Consider the following 22,629-nt stretch of genomic DNA (forward strand, 5'->3'; position numbering starts at 1 on the left):
CTCACAGATGACAGAAATGTTTTGGAACAATGTTAAATTATTAGGTCTGGATTTTACCACTACAACATTTCCATGGCACCCTGCTCTGCAAAGCCACTGAAGCTTTTTAATGTGCCGGGTACTGCTGCTTAGTGAGTCCTGATGTCCAGATGTGAACTCATGCCTGTTACAGTAAGGTTTTGTACCACCTGTTACTACAAAGCATTGCATTTGGTTTGACCTAGAAATAAGTTGAATGCATAAATTTTAGATTTACCTGGAAATCAAATACATAAAATTTATATTAATTTAGAAGACTAAATACAGCTTGTGCATGGTGAAACCTCTACATGTAGCAATATTTAATTTTTTATATATAGTAATGTATTCATCTACCTGCATCAAATGCCTTAAAGTAATTTTCTCTCTTCCCTTATTACAATTCAAAATCCATTTTCCTTCAATTTAAATTTGAAGAAAAAGTTATAAAGGCAATTAAAAATGTAACTAATCATCAATATAGATGATATGGTTATAACAGGATTTGAAAGTATACCCAGGAAGAACATATCAGCTCTGTACAGATATATACATCTTTAAGGAAATTATTACTACTGTTATATAAAGGTATTTTTAGAAGCATATCAGATACAGACACATTAAGCAAAAGGAGGAAGAAAGTCAGGTATTCCCCATGTTTTGCAAAATTAAAACCTCAGGGATAAATTTTGTTTCCAGAAAATTCAAAGTGTTTTCAAGTATTTAATGTTATCTTGATCAAAAAGTGATATCTTTACTGCTTATTAAAAATAAATAAGTGTAATCTAGAATTGCTCTTACAATAGAATTCTGATTAGGAAAAAAATTTACCCTCACACAGATGGGTGAAGTACCCTTATAAATTCTGTTTGAGATAAATGAAGGTGTGGTAAAGTCTAAATAAGAGTGAAGTGGTACATTAGCCTTACCCTGTCTCTGTGTGCAAGTGAAATTCTTCCTCCCAAGGAAGAATAAAAACTGTTGACTTCGGTGAAACTAAGTTTTCATACCAAATTAGTGACTGAAGAGAATAATTCTCTCTGGATTATTCTCAGGGGCAGAAATACATTTCTGTCTTTCCACTTCCTCCTTCAAGAAAACAATTACATAAAAATTATTACTTTTATTTTACAGTTTTGTTTTTAAAGGACTGCACAAATCTGGGAATTTTACAATGAATATATATATGTGGAAGGTTGTATATATTTATTAATATGTATATAACCCAAATCTGGTCATCTGAATAATTTCTTGCATTTAAAAGCATTTACAGGTTTAATGGAAAATGTGAAAAAATGTTTATTTTCAATCATCTATTGATATGTGACTATTTTAAGTGGATACTGCACACCTGGTCTATACTAGTAAATCAATGTTTTGCCTGAAGTTATAATGAGCATGAAAAGAGACAGCTATAGATGTCAGTTGTAAAACACAACTGATTTCTGTTCATCATCTTGTTAGCAATGCTTTACGCTGTAATAAGAAAAAAAATTACTTAGAACCTTTTTAAATCTATATTTTTATAAATATTTTTGAGGCATAAACTTACTCTGGAGTAAGAATCACATGAAATGCATTGTGGAAAAAAAAATGATACTCTGAATGTATGGACTGGAATTAGGAGCTGAAACTACAAAGAACAAGACCCACTCTGTGTGCCACTGGACCTGGTCACAGGGATGGGACTGTCATATTCACCAGCTGTAGAGTTTATTTTGTTCAACCCTGAGGGCTTTAATTCTTGTGGACAGCTGAGAAGGTCTTGTGAAAACACTGTTAGTGTCCATGCACACAACAAGTTAATCTCAAGCTGTTGTTCAGACAATACTCCAAGTAGTTCAATGGCTGTAGAATGAAGCCTTGAAATTGCTGTATAAAGACTCACTGGGAGACTAAAGAACAGCTGGCAATGGTAAGAGCATTTTTTAAACCAAATTTTGTCTGGAATACATATCAAAGGATACTACTCTTTTGCAAACTTACTAAGGTTCCCTTCTACCTAAGTGATGTGATAAAAATCAACTAAATGCATGCCAGCTGAAATCATAGGCAGTGACAAGTGAGGTCCATTGACACCAGCTACATTTTTAAATTAAAAGCTAATGAACAGTGATGATTTGTCCTTAGAAAGGAAAAAAAGAACATCAAACATCAAGAACAAAAGCCAGCAAAAACAAGCCACATGACCATCATTTCAAATTGCTTCACAAAGAAACCTTGAAGCAAGCCCCCTGTTTGCACATGTTTAGTGTAAATGGAACCATTTCATCCTGAGAAAAATCCAAAAGACTTTGCAAAATTAAAAAAAACCAGAATATTTTTATCCTTTTCCAAGGTAAAAGATACTGTGCCATAGGAATGTGCAGTTTCCACTTCCTGACTTTCAGCAGTCCCTGTAAAACAGTGGAGACACAGACAGCATAACATGAACACAAAATGAGGAAGATCAGGAAGATCATGCAACGGTTTCCAGACATGGAGAATGGGGTGTTTGTGTTTTGTCCACAAAACAGAGTTTGTCTGATTACTGTGAACACAGAAGAAGGATATGAATATGCCAGGCCCAAGAAGCACTCTGGAAATTCAAGTCTGTTGCAGCAGCTGCTGCCATCCATGGTGGTTTATGGGAGGATAAGACCACAGCTCCTGCTAACAAGAATGTGACTCTTCTAGCAGATACTGTCACTGTCCCTGCTTTATCATCCTCCACTGACAGCACATTTACAGTACCCATATTTTTCAACTCTTCATGGTATTTGTATCTTTTGCTCATTCTGCTCCCTTTTTTCATGTCAGGAACAGCTTGGTCCAGCCTTGTTTCCTCAGCCTTAAGGAAAAGAATTTGTGTACATGGATGAGGGGCCGTAAGGTGTCTCTGCAAGTGACAAAAAAAACAAAACAACCAACTTTTTCAGGAAGAACTACGTGTCTCACAGCCTGCAGCTTTCAATGTTAGCTCTTTTTCTGTTTTTGAACAATTGTAACCAGAAGTGAAAAAAAGTTACATTCCTTGTTAAGAGACTTTAAAATAAAGACTACCTCTGGCTTCAAATGTTCACATCTGTGTGTTTATCACAATATGAGTAACCATAAATTTTCCTTCACAACCTCAATAATTTCAGAATCCTGGATTCATAGCTTAGGTTGGGAGGGACCTCCTGATGTCATCTTGTCCAGGTCAAAGCATTTCTAAATAGGTGAGGAGTTCAGGACCAGGGTTAGTCAATGTTGAACACAGGGATGGAGACCACACAACCTCTCAGGACATCCTGCACCAGTAGAATGTCTAATTGAACTTCATGATGTTCCTTAGAACCCATTTCTTCAGCTTGCCCGGTGTCCCTCTGAGTAGCAGTCCTGTCCTTCAGTACATTGACTCTTCCTCCAATTTGTTTTTTCCCATACATTTCCTAAGGATTGACTCTGTGCCATCATCTGAAGACATTAAGCAACATTGGTCTTGAGCCCCCATAATAGTGCCCCCATTAATTACTGACAGCTATCTGGACTTTGCACCACTGATCACAGCTCTTCAGGTTCACTGCTAGAGTCAATTCTCCATCCACCTTTTTGACTACTTACCCAGCCCGAATCTTATAAATTCAGGGGACTGTGACACATGGTGTGAAAAGCCTTGCTAAAATCAAGGTATACAACATCCACTGCCCTCCCTTGGCTGCAGAACTGGTCATCTCATCAGAGAAAGCAATGAGAATGGTCAGACATGATTTCTGCTTGGTAAACCTGTACAAGTTGCTCTCAATCACTTTCTTGTCTCTCATACTTTCAGAAATTACTTTTGAGTGCATTTGCCCCATCACATTCCTGGAGACTGAGGTGAGACTGACCAGCCTGTAGTCTCCTGGATGCCCCTTCTTAAAGATGGAGTGGCATTTACCTTTTTCCATTTGCCATGACATATCAAGTGTTATGTAGTAGGGCATCACAATGTCATTAGCGAGCTCCCCCGACACCCCTAGCTCTGTCCCATCTGCTCTCATGGACTTGTATATGCAGAAGTGATCCCTAACTCTTCCCCTATAGTGGGTACTGGTTTATTCTCAGAGATCCTGCTAGAAGGCTTGGGATCATGGGTTGCCTGAGGACAAGCCTTGCTAGTGAAAAAGGAGACAAAACCACACTGAGCAGCTTCAGTAGGTTCCCTGCCCCACTGACAAGTGGGCCCTCACTCTATTTAACCCTAATTTTAATTGTGATGTATTTAGAGAGACCTTCCTTGTTGCTCTTCACTTTGCTCACTCCCGGACTTCATGTACAGTGTGAGGGAGATTATTGTACAGATCCAAACCCCATCTCTCTGTTCCAGAGTGAAGAAGACTTTCCCCTTCCACCCCATTTTGCTGCAGCCTGACATTGTGACTGGGAGCAGATGCTATTTTGTATGACTTGCTATAGTGAGATCAGTTAGCTGGCACAAACTGATCTTGGTGATCCAAACCCTATGAATGCATAGCCCAGGAGGAGAGAGAGTGTGTTGGCAAGTCAGCCAATATTCATTGACAATGACATTTGTATCAAATACTAAAGCATGTTAAGAAGTAAATTTTTCTGTGAAGTAAATAAAAATGAAAGATCAGGCTCTGGGGCTTTTTCCTCTTATATTTCAGTAGCAATCTAGGAACTTCTAAAAGATATTTTTCACATTGAAAATGTTATTATAATTTCATTACCCTCAAGCAGAACTTCACCAAAAGTCCCTTTCATCAGTCTGGCTCAAGCAGTTGTGCACCTCTTAATGTTAAAGCTCCCTTGTCACAAGTCACTGTTAGCCAGAGAAACTGCTGCAACCCTATTTTCTATTTCCTCTGTCACCGACTTGTTTAAAAGGTAATGAACCAGAAAATTTATATGAAGTATATTTAATATATAATTTCCAAAATACAAGATAGATTTTCCATGGTATAATGTATTCACCACTCCCACGTGGCTTAGTTTATATATGATCATTCATGAAGCTGAGAGGTAGTGATTCCAATGGTTTTACAGTAGCAAGCTCTAACTCAGTCTTTAATTAACTGCAGCCTTTTTGCTATGATTTAACTTCCACATCACTGCAAATCAATACAAACTTTGTGCTCATAGAGCTAGATTCCTGCATGGGTTAATTACTCTAAGTCCAGCACTTTACACAACAGCATGGCAGGAAATGGGAATTTCAAGCAACTTTACATCATTACACATATTGCATGAAAAGATTTTTCCCTGTGTTTTGAAGTGGCTCTAATCTTTAATTGGGTGTCATTGGAATACCATGAAAGTCTGTTCTGCTGCTAAATTTCAAATACAGACATTTTAGTATTTTTTCTAGATAATTAGCATACATGAACTATGAAGAAACTACAGCAATGATTGAGACTCAGGACCATTGTTTATTATGCCCAGTTTCTAGCTGGAAACAAAAAAATGAATGCAAGGGCTCTAATAGCCCCCTCTGGTGTATATCATAAACTGACATGGCATTCTCATCATCTGTATTAAAGTACAATCTGCATAGGTTTTTATTTCCAGATTCATTTGTGTGGAGAACAATTAAACCAAACCAAAGAAGCACAACCATGTCCCATAAAGAAGTGGTCTTTCAAATGCACTACATGAAAGAAGGCAGGCTGCCTCAAGTACCATTTCTTTAGGGAAAAGTATATATACCCTGGAGATTAAAGGTTCATCTCATTCTTTAACTATTTTTCAAAAAAGTCACATTTGTTTGTTGAACAACTTATGCCATCATTTGAGCTTTTCTTGAGGAAAAAGAAATAAAAGAGGAAAAAAAAAAAAAAAAAAAAAAAGATGGATTGAACTGAAATCTATGAAATGAAAATTGTATTATTTGAAAGAATCTGATGTGTTAATGATGCATTTAGGTCTGTGTCTCCTCACTCCACTGCAGAGGACTAGGGCTTTGCTGCAAGAAGGCTTTCATCCAATGCCCTTTTCAGTCTGACAGAGTCTTCCTTGCATACTCATTTTCTTGGAACTAGAAAGGGCTTTTACAGTATATTTGAATGTGTCTCCCTCAGCTAAACGTGATAAAAATCAAACTATAAACAATGAGGCCTTCTTCATGCTATTTCATGGTTGGTATTTGAAGTTGTGGAAATCACCAAAGGACATAAATGCAAATCATCATCTATTCTGTTTGTCTTTAGTCCAGTATGCAACGTGGACAATGTGAAAGACACAGGGAATTCTTGTTGGTTTTGTTACTGTTATTAAATACCACTTCTGTGTCACTCAGATTCCTGCCAGGGAGGCTTTAAAAAAAAAGAACAGTTAAATGTCTCATAATTGGTATGACTGGAATATGAATAGAAGTCATAAAAGGCATCTCTAAAACCATATACTTCAGTCCACGGGGTGGGAAGGCCCTAGATGTCACAGATCATGCACACGCAGTTACTTGTACACGCTGAATACTCTCCAGAGCAGTAGCAATCCCTGTTAGTGTAACAACGTGGCTCACTGCAAACAAAACCTAGGTAAGCAAAACCTCTGCTTTTGGTTTGGTTTGCCTGCTTGTTTTTTTCGTTTGTTTGTTTGGTTGTTTTTTTGATTGCTCTCTACAGATTTGCTGACACCACAGATCACAGCCTCAGAGAGCAGAAGTCCAAGTGTAAGGTCAAATTATACTGGCTATGAGGATGAATTGGTTGTGAGCTGCTGGGAGACAAATGATCAAACAAACAGCATATTTCTGCACCTCAGAGTAATGAGAAGAGTTCTGAAAATAGCCTCTGTTCCCATCACATTTACAAATACAGACACCCCGGAGTCTTCGATGAACTTCTCACACTCTCCTCTGGTAGGCAAGCAGATGTCTAGAAAAACAGATTGCTCAAAAGAAGGTTAAGTAGCCTCAAAATTCCTCAGTAACTATGTCAACAATATTTACTGTCCTTCTTCACTAACATTTTTTTCATGAGACTGGATGCTAAAGAGAAAATCTGACAGTCATGGGAGTAGTGATAAAAACACAAGTGCTAGGAAAGAAGGGGGGAAAAAGGACTAGTTTGTTTCTTTTTTTTTTTCCTGATAACTTTTCTTATAAGTATTTTGAAGGGGATGTCTTACAGTTTAATGACACAAAGTTCAATGCAGTATTTTTCATAGCTGTATTGAAAACTCAAAGTAGAGAGTATTGGTCTGGTGTCTTAAATGTACTGGTATCCTCAGCTTAGACAAGGCCTCCTCATGACCAAGGTAAGGACAGGAAGCCAGTAGTTCTGCCAGCATCCAGTTCTGGCTCCTAGATTTGCTCCACTGAGATGCTAGGCTCTGTTCATATCCAAGCCCTAAGGGTACCCCATAACCCCAAGCATTTATGGGTGCACTGTAGCAGTTGGGGAGAAGGCAGTGAGTCCACACTATGTGGTCCCTCGTTTGCCATGATTCAAAAGAACCTGAATCCTTCTGGGACCTGTAGTTTTCACTGGTCCTCTGCTGCCCATACATGTGGGTGAAGGAAGATCCAGTGTGCAGAACTGCTGTGAGAGCTTGGATGCCATTGGCTTTCTTAGTCCCCCAGGCACACTGCTGGCTCATATTCAGCATTACAAGTTCATCCAAAAGACTGGATTCTGAAGCATGTGTGAGCACAATGTGCTTTTGCATCTTTTCTAGATTCCTCTGCATAAGGCTGTCTTATCAGCATCCACTAGACAGCAAGTTAATGTATTTTTGCTGGAGGATTAAACTACCTATCACACATATTAACCAAGCACTCTGAGGTATGTACAGATTTCCTGGTAGCACTTTCTAGTTGCCTGTGTGACACACAGGACCACATTTGTAAGATGCATGATGAGTTTCTAGAACCAACATGCTTTGGTTCACCTATGGTCCATTTTAACAGGCTCTGACAGGAAATATCAAGTCCAGTCTTCCTCCACAGATGAGTAGCAACTCCAGGGATAATTCCAAAATCTTGTCTGTAGAAATCCATAATAAACCAGTACTACCAATCCAGTAGGATTAAAACTATTTCTTTCTTCCTAATTTTCATTTTTTCAACTCATGGACACATATACTTGTCTAATCTTAACCTGGAGATATTTTAGAGGCTAAATGATGTATCAGTTTCATGAAGGTGACTGAATTTCCTGTCAGATTAAAGCACTATTTATTATGATCAGGAAAGAGAGATGAACTTATAATTATCAAAATACCCATTTAGTTACTCATAGCTTTTTTTGTTTCTGTCAGACATGGGTGCAGTTTGCTATAGGCCACTCTCTCCTGCCCTTTGCAATAAGTACCACAAAAATGCATTCTAGAGAAGAACTGCACCCACACCATCTGGGAGAGAAATGCTCTCTACAAGCCCCTGTTAAGCTGAAAAGGTGACTCCCAAGAGCTCAGTGTTGAAGTCAAGTTGTTCCAACACTACAGGACTTGGAAATCACCCCCTGCATGTCATGGTCTCTGTCACCACACACACTGACTTGGAGATATCAGATTCATATAATGGTTTAGGTTGGAAGGGAACTTAAAGATAATCTAATTCCAACACCCCTGCCATGGATACCTCCCACCAGACCAGGTTGCTCCAAGCCCCATCCAACATGGCCTTAAACCCTTCCAGGGAGGGGGCAGCCATAATTTCCCTGGGCAACCTGTGCCAGTGTCTCACCACCCATACTATCAAGAATTTTTGTTCCCAGTATCTCATTTAAATTTAGCCTCTTTCAGTTTAAAATCATTATGTCTCATACTATCACTAAATGTCCTGGTAAGGAACCTTCTCCTCTCCAGGCTGAAGAACCCCAGCTCTCTTAGCCTGTCTTCGTAGAAGAGGTACACCAGCCCTTTGATCATATCTGTGGCCCTCCTCTGGACTCACTCCAACAGCTCCATGTCCTTCTTCTGTTGGAGGCTCAAGAACTGGACACAGTACTCCAGGTGGGATGTCACCAGAGTGGAGTAGAGGGGGAGAATCACCTCCATCAGCCTGCTGGCCATGCTTCTTTTGATGCAGCCCAGGACATGGTTGCTTTTTGTTGATTCTCACCAACCAGGACTTCCAAGTCTATCTCCTAAAGGCTTTTCTCAACCCATTCTCTCCTCCATCAATAACTCTGCTTGGGATTACCTCCACCCAGATGCAGCACCTTGCACTTGGCCTTGCTGAACTTCATGTGGTTTGCATTATGTTGTCACACAACATTTAGGGTTATTATTCAAAGCTATATGGGTATTTTTCATAGACTTATGTGCTGACAGACAAGCCCAATGAAATGAGATGAAACTATGTATAACTGGACTTACTTCTCACCCCAGCTGATAAGACATATCCTTTCTAGCTACAAGGGCCTGAAGCAAAATTATTACTCTCTATGAAAATGATAATATATCAGTTTTAAGTCATCCCAGTTCAGGGGGGTTTATGCACACTGGTGCAGAGTATCAAGGTGTCCAAGGTCTCAGTACACAGAGGAATCTACATCAGTTCAGTTCAACTTACATAGATAACCAAGATATCATCCAGTTGCCTAAAAATAGTTATTTAATGCTCTTTCAATTAACCTGAGATATCTGAGGCTCTAGTCTAGGGCATATATGACAAAGGAACTGTGTATATTTCTGCAGCAACCCTAGGGAATTTTAGATCGTTTTAAACACCTTTGCATAGATTGGGCAACTGGAACCCTTGTGGCTGGTCAGTCAGTTTACTTTTGGTGCTCTGTGGAGTTCCTGAGTGGATCTCTCATAGATGTGAGCTTTGACACTTGGCCCATATTTGAAAATTTTAATTTAGAACTTAATTTAGAACTGAATGCTATTGTCAGTGACCGAAGCTGATGTCAGATCTGATGTCACCAAAGTGTCAGCAGCATATGCAGCCCTGAAAAAATGGAGTTTAAAACCAGCAAATATGCAGGTGGGAAGGAGAGGAAGGAAAGGAAGGGAAGGTAGGGAAGGCAGGGAGGGAAGGTAAGGGGAGGAGGAAGGGAAAGAAGAAGGAAGGGAAGGAAGGAGGAAAAAAGGACCACAAGATCACTTCTACAGTTGTTTGTTTCCTTTAATCAAAACCAAAACAAAAACTGATCAGAGGGGTATTTTTTGCACAGAGTAATAGTCATTTTAAGCAGAATTACAGAGCTCTCTGGAAGGTAATTAAATGTTTTCTGACATACTCTGCAGTTATAATTGAGGTCTGCTGGGGCAAAAAAAAGGTTTTAAGCAATTATTATTTGCTCGCTAATTCAGAAAGGTCCTTTTTATTTACAGCCATTTGGGTTTATTAAGTAACTACACAGAATATATTTATAGTATCTGCAGTCTGTTCACTATTCGTTTGGAAACAAATACAGCATATCCAGAGTAGGTGAGTTAAAACCCTGTATTATGTTGTCAGGTTGGAGGCAGGAGCCTTTTACGCAGCATTTAGAGACACTCCCACACAGATGTGACTCACGCTGTGTGTGGAGATGTGGGCAGCTCTCCCTGTAGCCTCTCCCTGGCTGACTCAGAGGGGCTGCTCACCCCCAGAATGAGGAGGACTTTCTGCAGGGAATCTAGCAAGGAACCAAGCTAAATCAGGTAGGGAGCTGACATGCAAAGTCCAATGGAAACGTTTAGGGCTTTAAAGCTTTGCAACATTAATAATGAAAGACTGACTTTTGTTAATTAGCAACGTTAGTGTAGCTTTGCACCATCAATTATGAAAGACTGACATCAAAGAACACTTCTAAATTTAACTGCTGTATTGTTGTAGGCCTTGGAGATTTGGAAAGTGATGGGTTGCTCTAGTAGCATTGAACCAGTTAGTTCTGAGCATGGTCTCTACATCCCTCAGAACCAAAGGCCTCTAGAGTTACCCATCACTCAACATCATGTTTTCAGCTTTTTCCATATTCCTAAATCACCACGTTCCTTGAAAGAAGTTGAGGTAATGAGTACTCTGTCAGCTTCATTTCACACAAACATCTTTTATGCAAACATGAAGCAGTACAGCAACTACATTTAATAAGTGAATCACTTAAAGTGATTAAATAAATTATTTAAAATTATTAAAAATTATTTGAGAATAGCAATCACATCAAAGGTAATTAAAAGCATGTCAGTGGGTTTTCTGTCTTTTGCTTTCTAAAGAGCTTCAAACCTCTAAAACATTTTCCAGCAAAATCATGAACCCCCACAAAACCAGTTAGTCTAACAGAACTGACTTGCTTTTTGTAGACCATTTAGAAGTCTGTAGTCTCTGGTGATGCAGAGACCTTGGGATGAAACCCACATCCAAAAGAGAAACAATTCCCAAGGTAAGAGAAACAAAGCACAGGCTGAAAGCTTAATAAATTTAACTGAGATGTCAGTTGTGGGTAGAGCTCATCTGTGGAGGTCTTGATACATAATTCAATAAAATATCAGCTGTCTAAGGAAGAAAAAAGAATGATTCCTAAAATAACCAAGGGAAATACCTCCAGTATTTAACAGGAAAGGAATGATCTTAAAGTTGGGCATAAAGTTTAGATCACTGATGTTTTTCCTCTAAAATACCTTTCAGGCTCGAATAAATCCCAGCAACAACTCAGTCCTGACTTTTCAGTAATTTACAGCTTAAAGTTAATTTTAACCCTTGCTCTGTATTCAGTACTGGGCTCTTTTCCCCAGTGGTCTACATCTACGACCTGTATGCAAAAACCCTGTGGCCAACTGCTGGTCATTGCTCTTCACATCCATTGGCATAACTGCCCCTGCAATTGCTTCTCTAACAGAATACATTCAATGCAATTAGGACTACAAGAGATATACTTTAAACTGATTAAAATTAAGGTTAATTAGATAATGTCTAATTAATTGGTTTAGACAGCAGCTCCACAATCACTTATGCTGGCAGATCAAAGGTTCCAAGTCAGCTCCAGTAGCTCAATGAAGACTGATGCAAGTGAAGCTCTGCAAAGCTCTGGACCCATTTGACCTCAAATGTCAGACAACATGATAAAATCTTTGTATAGAGGTCACTAATGTGAAATCACACAGGACAATCTGGTTTTATTCTCCTTCAGGAGTAAGAGCCTGAAGAGGCTGCATTGGAGTTTGGAATCACAGCAGGAAGAACCAATATATTCCAGGGGCCTTCCAGGCAAATTGGACTGCTTTGGCTTGGTGATAATCTGGCCCCTCTGCTTGAAGGTAGACAGTGTAGAAACAGGTGAACATAATATATTATTACATGTTGTTGAAACATCTTCACAGCTGCCAAATGGACTGGCTCGAACTCAGCTTTGGGTCAAAGTATGTGTTCCATTGTGTTCCATGAATTCGAGGAAAACGTGTTCCAAGAATTTGAAGAAAAGAAAAAAAATTGTTAATGAAAGCTTAGAAAAAACTCACTTTGGGATGCAGTACACAGATCTGATTGCATTTCTCATTCTTGGGAATTTTTCTGCTGTCTACTTAAAAAAGCTAGGAGGGACCAGAATATCTCTTCAAACTCTTGTTCTTCCCTTTTACTTCTGAGCTGTCTAAACAAGAATAAGCTCTGTTAGTAAAAAGTAGGTGGTATGTGGTTTTTGACTGAGTAACGCTAAATCTTTCAGCACTAATTGGGCAGACTTTGAAGCCTGAGAGTAGCAGTTTCAAGAGACAAGAGACCAGCCACAAGCTCAGGACTGAAAAGGTGATGCTACCACATTAATGTTTGATGACTGAAATGTACACACTTACAGTTCAGCCTTTTCACTCAAATGTCAGCACTGAGGAAAGGTCCCCGCTATTTATCTTTTAGAAAGATAAGATTGTCTTTTAAGAAGATAGTGATGGCTTGGCTATAATGATTAAATGGACATAGAGATTCTTGGGGGTGGTCTTGCTAAATCGTTGTCTTATAGATGAATCTCAAATCAGAGCAGTGCTGAAGAGGTAAAAAACAGCAGAGCTTCCTACCACATCATTTGTTAGAAAGAGATGTGAAACAAACTGATATACTCTGAGGAACGACTGGCCAGATCATCCCTTGCACTCTTTTCAGGGAGTTAAAATCCACCTGCCTGAACACTTTACACTCAGTCCACACAGGGAAAAGATACTTCCAATTTTAATGCAAGGTCTGACAGAAAATCAGATCAAAGGATGAACCGGGACTGGAAGTAAATTGGATTTGTGCTATGAAGATTAAATGAGCTGATTGCTGTTGCTTTGTGTTTCAGGCTTTTGGTAGGGGTAATCAAACCCAGTGTTCTGCTTCATAGAACAGAGACTTAGCTGAATTGAAGCTGGAAAAGAGTTAAGTGTTCGAGTTTCAGGCTTCGGTTGACATTTGACATGTTCCTCCTGATGCACAGAATAACAACCAGAAATGTGTTGCCATCCTTGGAGGAACAATGATAAGGAAGATGCTGACTAAAACAGGAGGCAATGAGGCAGATTAAAACTATCTCCAGCAAGAGAGCTCAGATGTTGGTGTTCACTTGACCAGCCAACACTGAGCGTAGAACAGAGGACAGCAAGGAAGAAATATCGTGGTGGTCCCATGGATCTATCATGACATTTAGAAGGACCCAGAAAATTCTCAGATCATCATTGTTTCTTCCTTGGATGACTAACTGGAGAAAAAATGTGCTCTACTCTCTTTCATTTCTCTTCACTGCTGATCATGTGCTGGTGAAACTGTTTCCAATTGCTCTTGACTCTGTTAATGGTTGGGCTCTACAAGCTGAACTTCATCCCCTCACTATGTATTCAGCACTAGACACTTGCCTGAAGCCACTGATGGGCACAATGAACAAAAGCACCTGTACAATGATGCAAACAGCTCTGCATTAAGTATATGTTTCAAATCTGCTGTGAAGTCCTTCACCAGGCAAAATGGTCACTTATTATATATTTGTTCAAATTCAATTTTACACAGTTTAAATTGATTTTACAAATAATTTTTTCTTTTTTTCATCTTTTGAGGGAGGTGATTCTCCCCCTGTACTCCACTCTCATGAGAGTGCTGCATCCAGTCAGGGTGCCTCAGCACAAGAAAAAAACTGGTCCAGCTAGAGCAGGCTCAGAGGAGGACAAGAAACATGTTCAGAGTTCTGGGCACCTTTCCCATGAGGAAAGGCTGAAAGAAATGGAGTTGTTCAGCTGGAAGAAGAGACGGCTCCAGGAACACCTTATTGCAACCTTTCAGTACTTCAAGGGGGCTTATAAGAAAGATGGAAACTTTTTACTAGGACCTGTAGTGACAGAACAAGAGGCAGTCATTTTTTTCTGGCCTGAAGAGAGAAGAAAGAGGAGTTGTGAATCCCCCACTATTGGAAGTGTTCAAGGCCAGGTTGGATGGGGCTTTGAGCATCCTGATCTTGTGTAAGATGTCACTGCCCATGTTAGGGGAGTAGGACTAGATGATCTTTAAAGGTCACTTCTGACCCAAACCATTCTGTGCTTCTATTATTCTTTTCTCTATTTCGGGATAAATTTACCAGACATTGACAACACAGGAACACGATGTGCAAGATTCCGAAGTGACAATTCTGAGTTTAATTACTATGGAACAGTTTCTTCTCCACAGATCAGAAGGGCTGACAACATCAGACAACTTTTATCACCATATCCAGTGACTCACTGAATAATAGTGGTATCACCCTACATAAGGAAACTACACCAGTACTTTGAAGAACATCACAGCTTTGAAACTACTGCATATATTTCCAAACCATGGAGATGGAGCCAGGCTCTTCTCAGTGATGTCAAATCATAGAATAAAGGTTGCAAGTGGGAGCACAGGAGGTTCCATGTAAACATAAGGAAAAGTTTTTTCACTGTGAGGGTGACAGAGGGGATCAGGCTGCCCAGGGAGGCTGTGGACTCTCCTTCTCTGGAGCCATTCAAAACCTGCCTGGACACATTTCTATGTGACCTACTTTAGGTGATCCTGCCATGGCAGGTGGTCGGACTTGATGAACTCTCAAGGTCCTTTCCAACCCCTAACATTCTGTGATTCTGCAAGATCTTCAAGCAGATACTATTTATGTAATCACTCAATTAATAGTTATGAGAGGAAGATTGAAGACCATTTGTAAACCATAAAAGAACATGAGCACTGCTTTTTTTGCAGAGATTAAAAATGAAGCATATCCTGTGATCACCTTCTGGCACTACCGTTCCAAACTCTGAAGCCTTCACAGTCCTGGACAGTTGACAATATCCCTTAGCTAAATTTATTATCCCTTTGCTTTACTTTTTACTACTAGGCTGAAAAAAAATGAAAACAAAAAGCAAGCCTTCATAAATAAACTCTAGATAAGGAAACATAAATCTCTTTGATTCACCTCTCTGTATTTGGAAAACATAGATATATTTGTCTAAAACAACAGAAAAGAATCACGTGCCATCACAGCCTATAGAACTCCAAATAACTCTTTCTCTTGTATTACACATGGGATCCAAATAAAAGTTTCTCCAGATCAAGCTGCTTTCTAGGCCCTCCCAAGTGGATACCCCATCTCTCAACAAAGTTATTGTTGGTACTTTCAATGTCCATTAGCTTATCAGAGATCTTACGCATCAGCACATCCAAAGGCCCCATTTCAGGTCACCTCTGCAAAGCTATGCAATTAGAACTTGGGATGTGCAGTTAAAAAAACCTACAATGAGATAAAAGACTGAAAATACAGAGTTGTATGATATCAGGTGCTGATTTAGAAACTGAATGGCCCATCAGATAGTGGCCTTTGGATGACACTCTCAGGCAAATGGTGTGATTCTTGGGGTGCCCTATGCAGGGACAGGAGTTGGACTTGTTGATCCTGACAGGTCCCTTCCAGCTCAGCAGATTCTATGACCACCAGATCCCTTCCTGCAGGGTTGCTTTCCAGCCAGTCCTCTCCCATCTTGTGCTTGGAGTTACACCATCCTAGGGGCAGGATCCAGCATTTGGTTTGTGAAGTTTTGTTCTGCTAATCACAGCCCAATGCTCCAATATATTTAGATCATTTTTCAAGGCCTTCTGTCCCTCAACAGAGTCAACAGCATCTGAGGATACCAGTTTGGTATCATCAACAAAGTTGCTAGTGGTGCATTCAACTCCTGATCATTGATTAATATATTGAACAGCACTGGCCCTAGACTTGAACTGTGGGAACACCACTGGTGACCTCTTAGGGAACAGAAGTTGCCTCATTCACTGCAACAACATGATGGCACTGTGCTGAAGAAGCAAAACTAGAAAATAGTATATTCACTTTTAAAAACTAAGGCACTGGGAAGAAGTTTATGAAAATCAGATAGAAGAAAATGCAGGTATAAGTCAGATGGAATGAAAACAAAGAGGACTCTTGATTCCCTTGCATAGGATATGGCATCCATGGTGCTTTTAGATTAACCAAGGCCACCCTGCAAGTGTTGTACATTTACAGAACTGCATAGCCTTTCATTTTTAATTAACTCACAAGTTGTGTTGCTCAGAGGCTACTGACTGTGAGGGCACTCGGAACACCACGTGCTCAGGCGCTATCCACACACAGCACCACCTGACCTTGAAAACTCACATCTAGAAGCTGACAGCAGGTGGAACAAAAACATGATTATAATCCCCCTTTCATAAACGGGAACCAAGGCTGGGGAAGGAGCAAACGGTTTGCTCCAAGTGGTGCAAAGTTGTTGCAAAACTAATAAGTGAACATCGATATCTGAAGCTGTAGGCTACCAGCTGAGAGCTGGTTGTACCCGCTCGTGTCATTGAAATGCAAATCCCAATCATCTAGTTAGGGACTTTGTTACTGAGCAATATGAAATAGTTGGGATATTTTACATAACAGTACAAACTGTACGCACCTTGAAATAGCAGATATCATGTTCTGGAGCTTGGCATAATGAGAAATATGGAGGTTTTAATCTTCTTCAGAGACGCATGCATACTGCAGTCAGTATAAAGGCTACAGAGCTCCCCTGTGGATAATGAAGACAGCCTTGCAGTAGGTATTGCAGGCACTGGGATTTTAAGGCCCACATTTACTCCTAAACAAATTTGGAGTTTGATTAAAATAATGAAACAAACCAACAACAAAAACAAAAAATCAAACCAGCAACAGGAAGCAGGAGATCATCTGTTATGTGGGTGGAGTTAATAAATAATAAGGTCTATAGACTGGTCGCAGACTTCCTATATTCAATGTATGAGCTTGAGCTCAGTTACCAGATACTAAATTCACAAGGGAGCACTTAAATCCACAAGAGAGTAATCCAAAATGAGATCACTTATTACACCACACCTAGGCTCTGCATCTAGTTTTGGCCTCAATGATGCAAGAAACAAAATAAACTGCAAGTTCAGCAAAGGTCATGAAGATGGTGAGGGCTGGAGCACCTGACATACAAGGAGAGCTGAGGGAGCTGGGGTTGTTCAGCCTGGAGCAGAGACAGCCTCAGGTGTCAGCACTCCACTATCTACAACCTGCATAGGTGACACACCCCTTGTCAAGATCAAGAGTGATAATTTTCCAACAAAATTAGGGGAACACTGTGGTACTTGAGATGGCCAGTTATTCTACTTACTCTAATTATTCTACTGTATTCTACAGGAAAAGGGCTCTCTCAGGTTTCTTGGAACAGGTTTTTAATATATTCAAGGATGGTGACTATAGTAAATGTCAGTGCTTGCCACCATGGAGTCATCTATAGGCCTCAAGTTGGTTCACAGTGCTGGGAGGCAACATTATGCATCAGCACCTACTTTTTTATTCCATGGTGGAGCCAAACCCCTGGTCTCTGAGGGACTGGGGATGGGACTCTGCCATCCCAAATCAGCCAGCTGCAGCTTGCAAAGCCAGGGTCTACTCACTGAAAATATGACCATGAGACTTCATATGGAAAGAATGCTAAATAAATTAAAAAATCTCTGCATTGTGCTCCATTCTCCCTGTGGGCATGTGTTAAATCAATATCTTAATTAACTCTAATACGTCACTTGCTCTTACTTCCATTCAAACCAATTGATTCAGTTCCTTACCACAGATAGAGGAGAAGGAGGGCTGGCAGAGCCAGCTCTTTGTATAAGGATGGGTAACTTAAAATGCAAGATAGTTCCTGATCACTGACCTTCAATCATTAAAACTTTGCTAAATAATGAAATTAGAAAATATGCTTTATTAAGCCAAGAGTGTGATAAAAAGTAATTCCTTCAGGGGTACTTTTGTACACCAGAGGTAATTGAGAATTCAGTGAATTAGTGATTTTCCATTTTCTTTCCTCTATTCTTTTTTTAAAAGTGTACTTTAATTACAGCTTGTGAGAACTATAAAGCTAGGACAAACCTCATATTATTGTATCATTTGCTTGGCAGATTATAATATATCACTGGGATCATTTAGCCTAAGTACCTGGGATCATCATTTGGGAGAGAGAAACCAGAAACACTTAAAAAAAAGGTATGAAGGAAGGGGATGAATCATGACATGAAAGAAAGTATTCACCATACTGATCTAGTAAGGAAGACAAATCCACTACAATAAAAAAATGAGCCTGAGATATATCAAGATAAATTAAGGCCTATCTTGGTCACTTGTCTAAAAGTTATAATATCACCTTCTGGAATATTTTTTGAGCAATGCTGGAGATTTATTTTTCAGTATTTTCTTCAGGGCAAAGATTTGGCTGAATGTTCAGAAATTCACTTAATTCCTCACCCAATACATTACATTACATTACCTCCTGACTGCAAAAAATTAAGCTAAACTAAGGAACCTACTGTTTGGCTGCCTGTCAAATATCCTTATTCTTCATCTAAACACAACCATTCAATTTTCTTTATTTATTTACTTTGAAGTATATTTAAGCATGGCCTGATAAAGGAAAATGCTGTTAAACCACAAGATTAACAAATGATAACTTTATCTGAAATGACCAGATATAACCAGAAATAATTTATGTATCTAAAGAGAGAGACCTGGAATGGAATATTACCCTCATGATGCCACCTGCTCTTTTTATTTAGAATGTGGTGAATTTAAGTGTCTCAATTCTAAAACTGTGTTTTACAAAGTAGAGACACCACACTTTGGAGCTTGGGAAGTTTATCAGCAAAGCACAAAGTATTACCTAATCCCCAAGGAGAGCATGGATTTATTCTCTATTTATATTGCATTAAATGCACATAAGTGTGTGCTTTGCTTTGTAAAGGCATTTTCCTTGATAGTACACAGGAGTGCCCCTGCCTTTATTCTTATTTGTTCACTGAAGGGACAGATGGGAGTCCTCAATCCTTCACTTTCCCTTCCAGTATCTCTCAGTCACTTTGGATTAGTGTGGGATCATTAGCAGGGCTCATCTGTCCAAGCAGAACCGTGCTTTGGCTGCTGGTCTGTATGTGCCTTGGCAGCCTTCAGGAACATTTCACTTCCCAGGTATTCTGTGGCACATCTCGAGGAGTCTCTGGGCAGAGGCTGTCCCCTGTATTCCTCACAGGGAATTTTAGAGCCATCACAGCATTTTGTTATTCCCTGGAAATGTTGACAGCCATGAATCTCCTGCTCTTTTTTGTGTGGTTTCTGCTCCACCACAAGTGGAGATAGCAATGGATTTCAAAGTTGTGCTTGGTCATGGTCTCAGTGGTTATCTGGAGCCTTTTCCCTTTCCCTTTCCCTGCAGTGTCAAACTCCTCCTCTGCTGCCAGCCCTGCTTCAGTCCCTGCAGCCAGATGCTTCTCAGACCTTACAGACCCACAATTCATTCTGCAGCAGCTTGTGGCCCCAGCAGCACCTGTAGGAGCTGTCAGATTCAGATGTTACAGAGTGACATTCTGGTCCTTGATGACTCCTCTTGAATTCCCATCTTTATACTCCAGAATCCTCAGTTTCCTGTTCCCTAGGCTGCTGGCATTCAGTCCTTCTTACCCTGCAGAGTGCCAGTCCCTCACTGAGTGGCCTAAGTAAATCCCAAGCTATAAATGGCCTCACTTAAATCTCTGCCCCTTTGCATGGACTTTCCAGGTGACATAAAACCAGATACTTCCTCACCTTCTTTATTTTGCTATCATGTTATTATTTCTTTTCCAGAACTGGCCACTAAAATGAACAATCTACATTTTAAGAATAGAACAGAGCTAGACTATGTTAACTCAGTATCCACAAGATAAACATTGAAAAGAAACATGATCACTTTATCCTAAATTTTCTTTTACTCAGCCCTTATCAATACTAATACCTGCCTCACTGCTCAGTAACCAGCATCAGCCACTGCAGCTCACAGCAGTGATGTTGGGCTCTCTCAAGAAGTTCCCTCAAATAAGAAGGCACTTACAAAATACATTCTCTTGCAAATGCTTGCAAAGTATCCCTCTCTGAGGCCTTCAAGATGTAGCTCCATGTAAAGCACACAACAGGGACTCATTGAGGCAGAAAGATCATGGATTGCAGCAGCTGTGGTCAGACACCTCTGTGGTGAGATACAAATGAGAAATCACCTGTGGTGGTGCAGACCCCTGTGTTCACTGAGCCACCTTGCAACATCAACTTCAGCCAACATTTCCTGGCTTTAGTTCAAAGTGCAGTGGGCATAATACTGGTGTTGTTTCAATAGCAAGTGCAGGAGGATGATACAGCCCAGCACTTTCTGACACTGTCTGCTGGAGCAGTGAGTCCAAGGAATTGGGTACCTTCTTTTACTAGTGCAAATACAGCAATTTGGGGTGATTAGGCACTCATTAACCATACCTAGAACTCTGTTCACAGAATGTGCTTGAGACCCTTCCTGTTCAGAACACAGGCCCGCTCTAAAAGTTGCCAAAGATGACCTAATCTGAATCATGGCTATCACAGAAAAGTACCAACCAAAGCCAATAATTTTGGGCCCAATAAATATTGGTCTGAAGATGAATGCCCTTCAGAGATCCCTGGGATCACACTGAGCTGCAGCCCCACACCTCATGTGTCTCATGAAGCAAAGTGGTTCATCTCACTTAGAGAACAAGTCGTCAGTCACTTCTCTTAAATACCATGGACAAACCAAATTGCATCAGGTTCTTACAATTTGACTTCATGGGATAGTCAGGGGGTATGCTGCAGCTTCTTTCATGAAATTAGATACCAAAATTTAATATCTTGAGACATTAACCTCTATATCTGTGTGTGCATGCACAATTTAGTTTAGAAACTTTATTAGATTTTTACTTGAATCTTTGTATTGTTTATAATAAATTATTGATTGTATTATTAGAAAAACGTATAATCTAATTTTGAGATTCATTATAATAACGTTGATTTCACTTTACTGGCATTTCAAATCACTCCTGACCCATAATTATGTGTTAAAACACTACACTGAAATCCCTGTACCTAACTCCCTAGTTGAAAACCATTGACCATGTCTGCACTAGGAGTGGATTCAGCCACACTCAGACTCCTCTCTGAGGAGTTTAGAAAGCAAGGTAGTCCTCTCTGAACCTCTTGACTCAACTGGAGGGTCTCCTCCTTCTTTTCTCTGATTCCTGTGCCCATTTCTCCAGCCCATTTTTGCCTCAGTCTCCCTGTCCCTGTGTCAATTATTTCCCCCAAGCCCCATGTAAGTTACTCCCATCCAACTCCTACACCCAACATGTCCCACACAGTAAGTAATAAAGTTTGCCACTGAATTGGTTTAAGTTGCACTTTCATAAACCTATATTAAAAATCATCTTTTTTTGATATCATAGGATCACAGAATGGCCTCAGTTGGAAGGCAACTTCAAGATCATCGAGCTCTAAACCCCCTGCACTGGCAGGGACATCTTCCACTTTCTAAGCAGTAAAATAATTTCTAAGCAACTAAGTCAGCAACTCCCACATACAAATAAATTTTCCTACCTCTAATTTTTCTAGTCTTGAGTTCCCAAAAACTCAAACTCCTATGTAAACACCCAGTTGTCATAAGTAATCAGCTGAAGTTCTCAATGAATTTCAGCCTTTTTTCCCCTGGAAGTACTGGACTTCTCTTCCTACCTATATCTGTTGTGACTCTAATACCGTTTCTTAGTACCCAGCCTTTACCTGGTTTAAGAGAGATCTCATATCACATCTGTTGACATAGAATCTGAAGCATCTCAGACCAGGAACTGAACACTCCTGACAACTTTAGGGGTCTGAAGAATGCCACAGGGCAGTGATTTACTGGTATTATAAGACTACCAGGCCAGAGCTGAAAAATCACACAGGTTATAAAGCCTAATCAAATGTAAGCACTTTCCTTGTTGTATCCTCTCAATTTTATGAGTCTCTCTTCTCTCTTTATGAGGCTGAACAGTGTCTGGCTGAACATGGTCCCTGAATAACAATAATATTTAAGATCTCCAGAGAAAGCTCAAAGAAGGACGCTGTTTTTTGTTTGGTTTTGGGGTTTTGTTCTCTTGTGTTTGGTTGGTTCGCTTGTTGTTTGGTTTTTTTTTCAGATATTTCATATTTCTGTTGCTTTCTGCATGTGGTTTTAATGGACTAGAAACGATATATTAAGTATTTTTTAGTTTACCACCAGTTCCCCTAAATTATTGCAGTGTCCTAGGTCTACTAAACAGAAGATACAAATTACTGTATTTTTAATTTCCAAAATCAAAGCTATGGTCTTGCATGCTGAAAAGTGGGGTAAAAATGAGCTCCAGCTTGCATGAGTGATTGAAGCTTTGCATGACTTCCT

The sequence above is a fragment of the Heliangelus exortis genome, chromosome 1 (genome assembly GCF_036169615.1).
Source record: "Heliangelus exortis chromosome 1, bHelExo1.hap1, whole genome shotgun sequence".
In the NCBI taxonomy this organism is placed as follows: domain Eukaryota; kingdom Metazoa; phylum Chordata; class Aves; order Apodiformes; family Trochilidae; genus Heliangelus; species Heliangelus exortis.